The 4,525-nt window shown below is 34.7% G+C and overlaps 1 pseudogene; it reads left to right on the plus strand.

Moving 5' to 3' along the window:
- Positions 1-859, plus strand: LOC138308722 (G-protein coupled receptor GRL101-like; annotated as a pseudogene).
- Positions 860-4,525: the final 3,666 nt, after the last annotated feature.

The following is a 4,525-nucleotide window of genomic DNA, read 5'->3' on the forward strand; positions in this document are numbered from 1 at the left end:
ATGTGTTGCGTAAAGCCAACATTAGTATCGGACAATAACTGCATTAAAACAAAATTTTCGGAATGTTTCTTTCTAAACTGTAAATCTGAAGTTGATGTCATATCCTCATGCTCTGCCTTGATTGGTTCTACTGTTCTCAGAGTTTGTCTTTGGATGATTGGAATCTCTGCTTTTATTTGAAATATAATTGTCATAGTTTATAGATTGTTCCTGGATAGGGAAAACATGAAAAAAATCACTCTTTACTCTGAATTTGGATGAATTCTAAATGTTCATAATAGGTGTAATTTATGTGTATTATAAAGGTGTGTACTCCTGGAATGACCAGAAATGGAGAAACAGTATTTTATGTACCACAGCAGGTGTAATGTCGACTGTATCTTACTGCTGACGATAGACAGGCTTATTGTTGTTATGTTCCCGCTGTCTCGTCTGTCTCGGGAGAACAAATCCTGGAGGTTAGCTGTGATTGCCTCCATGGCATTGTGTATTGTGTCAATAATTCTTGCCGTAATCCCAATTGTGATAACATAGTCATACTTCAATGGTGAATCCTACTCCCAATCAGGCGTGTGTCTGACACTACCAAATACGGAAAGTGAACGACCAGGTACTGAGTACTCCTTTGCCATATCCGTTTGCATCAACAGTTTCTTGTTTGCAGTTGGCTATAATCCTAGGACAAATTTGAATTTGTAAAAGTTTGAGGAAAAGTGGTCGCAACATCACCTTGTCTCAGAATCATCAAAGAGAGAGAAGCGTATCGACAACTCCATTCTTTGTGGTGATGACAGACTTCTGCTGTTGGTTCCCGATTGCGTTTTTTGTCACGATTGATCATTGTTCAATATGTAGCTAAACATAAAAAGATTATAAAAAAAGATAAACATAAATTAAGTCTGTTATTTGCTTAAATAATATACTAATTGTCGGTTTGTGTAACGGTTCATGAAAATACAGGGGTCGACCTCACAATTTAAGTATAATTTTGAATCTCCACACTTCAAGGATGCTACAATTATCCAAAGGCTAATTTTTGTGTGTGTCCCGGTGGCCTAATGGTTAAGATGTCCCGACATATTACCATAAGCGCTCCATCTCTGAGTTCCAAGTTCGAATACCATGTGTGCATTTGCCAGGTACTGATCGCTGACGGTAGTTTTTCTCCCGGTACTCCGGCTTTCCTCCAACAACAAATCTGGCACTTCCTTATATATAAATGACATTGACTGTTAATAGGACGTTAAACTAATAAAACCAAACCAAACTTAGTTTCAGGGAAGAAGGAGTCATGGAAACAGCCAAATTGACACTTTATATCCCGTCCCTCACAAAGGGACCTGGCTCGAAATTTTTTAACCAACAGTATACATATATAGTATCGACCGACGTTCATACCCTTGATACTATAATATATACATGTATATATGTATACTGTTAGTTTAAAAAATCGTGCCAGGTCCATGTGGTCCCTCAGGCTCCCGTAGGGTGGACGGATGGGCGGACAGTGTTTCAATTCAATTCTTTATTTTCCTTAAGTTTACAACTTATTGGAATGGTGCAAAATACGCACATATACATATATATACACTCACATAGTAATTAGTACAATATCACAGACAAGTTACAATTGTACTATACATTGAAATCAAAAATGTGTATTATATAAAGGCTACATAACTTACAGGTTATGTATACAACACTAAAATAACTATACTGAAATTATTGGAGGCGGGATCGTATTTTCATGGCCTCAAATATAGATTTTGCTGATATACGTAGATCACTTATATTTTCGCAACATAATAATTGTATCAAATTGTACATAGATGGTTTACGCCAATAAAAAGGTTTTGCATATTTCTTTCTTAAAGTTGTATTTCTTGTAATTTTCACTGAAACGATATGTCGTTTTAACATTTGATATTGGAACATGGACATGTATCTTGATGATTTAGCTCCCCAAAACCATATGTCAGCCTATAAGAGAGCCGAAATCTAGGGATCATATATTCCTGGTTTTGAATAAAACGCCTTCAATCACCGCCATGTTCAGTACCTTCGGGTTTTGTCGGATTCCGAATCGTATCACATGACTGACTACCACACGTCCTGCACGTGGTGATCCAGGTAACTAGCGTAAGCGCACATATGTTTGTTTACGTTTTCCTTCTGGCTAATATGAGCAAATCGTGCTGTTATACTGTCCACAGAGCGAGCATTTGAAACATCTAATTCACACGTTGCCGTAATTCAATATTGTGTGTATCAAATATTATAATGTGCGAGCATTAATTTCTTTGTAGATCCAGTCTGCTGCAGAGGTCGACCACATGTTTTGTAAACGAACAATTGTTGACATTTCTCTTGGTTTCACAACTCTCGCGTTACTTCGATATTGTCGCGACGATGTTCGGAAGAGTTCGGAATGATTCGGCCCCTTTCGAGCCTATTTTTCACGTGTACACGTTAAAAAGATTTTTTACTTTTAAAATTTAAAAATACTTCCAGTACTGCAACTATATAAAAAGTGGTAAAATTAGAAAGTTTAAAACTCAGACAAACGGAGAAAAATATGTATAACACTTAAACAGTTTTCACTGTGACAAAAAGAGCGAAAGTGATAGACCATACAACTTTAAATTTTAAATTATGATAATTAATACATATTAAAATAAGATGATATTCGTCTTCCACATCTAAATTGCAACCAGGGCACAATCTTTGTTCTCTAGCAGTATCGACAAATCTGCCTGCTTCGATGGCCAAATTATGAGCAATTCGGTATTTAGGAGGTATATATTTGGTCAAATAGTATTGTATAGTAAAATGATTCACAATATGCTTATATAACATGCATTTTGTTGAGGAATCTAATAAGCCTCTCAAATGTTGCTGACTTTGGTCAAATAGTCGTTGCTTTATCAAACATAATATATGTTTATGGTTATACAGATAGTGATGATTCCATACATTACCAAAACCAATAGAAAAAAGACAATGTTTAACATGGTTTATCCAATTGAAACAATTACCAGTGTTGCTATTACTTAAATATAAAAGAGCAGAATTCAAAATACAGTTATTTGAGACCATTAATTTAAGCCAATACTTTATCATTCTGTACTTCCTTAAACATTCTAATGGATACCGGCATAATTCAAAATATATCATGGCGTTACAAGCTGATCTCTTAACTTTTAGGATCTTCTTACAAAATGATAAGTGATTTTTTTCTATATCACACCCTTTCGATGATCCCCACACCTCGCAGGCATAATGCAAGATGCTAGAAACATACCTGTCAAATAAACGTAACAAGGTTTCAAAATTTAAATATAAATTAGAACACTTAGAAAAAATGCAAACATGGCTATACGACCTTGGTCAGAAAAATGTTTCTGAATTTGATTAAATTTATTATTATACTTCAGCTTTACACCAAGATAGCAAAAATCGTTTACTATTTCAACTTAATTGCCATTATATCTCCACGATTCCTTTTCAAGTACACGTCCTCCATTTCTAAATACGACTATTTTCGTTTTATCAGTATTAACAGACAATTTCCACTATAATATTTCAAAGTTTGATGGTGGATTTGAAGTTGGAGTATGGCTTGAAGTTCATGTCGATGTTGTGTTGTAATTGAAGAAAGGGCTGCAATGTTTTGTCGACGTTTTATTCTGCTGTGGTACATTTTACAGTATAATATTCAGTTCAACTAACAATATACGTTAGCAGAGTAATGCTGTGCTTGGCCCCAAAATGGGACCAGACACAGGGTGTGTCCGCTATCGGTACCGGTCCCGCTACTCTGTATGTATCTCCGTCTGTATGTCTATCTCGATCACTGGCCAGCCAAATATATATACTGATCAGATATATTGCCTACGTGTACAAATGACAAGTTACTCATGTTATTACACCGCTGACAAGTAGACATTTGCCCTAGTTTCTATACACCAGACTGTTACGTCGCTGACAAGTAGACATTTGCCCTAGAGACATAACACGAGTATGTCTCAAATACCGTACATTAAGTCTTGAAGATTTTAATAAATAATAATTAAAGATTCCTAAAATAATACTAATTATACCATAATACGTCCCCTTGTTAATGATTATTTAAAATTAGATATAATTTGAAATAATTAAATAATAGACTTCCTAAAATAATACTAATCATACCATATTAACTTCTTTGTGTAGGTAGCTTGAAAATTATGTAAGTAAAACACGGAGAAAAAAATCTATCCGACTTTGATATATTCATGATAATTATGCTGTTATTAGAATAAAAATAAAAATGAAAGCAAATGTAAAGCGCTAGGTCAACGTCATATCGTTTTAAAACACTAGCATGATGCCTTGTCTTTAATTAGACTAAGACTGGTAAACAATTAATGTAATGATACAATTCACAGGAAGTTCTTTGTTGTTGTGTAAAAATGTAGTGAATTTTGTGTGTTATGTTATTAGATGGTCGGAGCAACAACAATTAAATGCGTGTGTTATATCACAT

This window comes from Argopecten irradians, chromosome 15, assembly GCF_041381155.1.
Source record: "Argopecten irradians isolate NY chromosome 15, Ai_NY, whole genome shotgun sequence".
NCBI classification, from domain to species: Eukaryota; Metazoa; Mollusca; class Bivalvia; order Pectinida; family Pectinidae; genus Argopecten; species Argopecten irradians.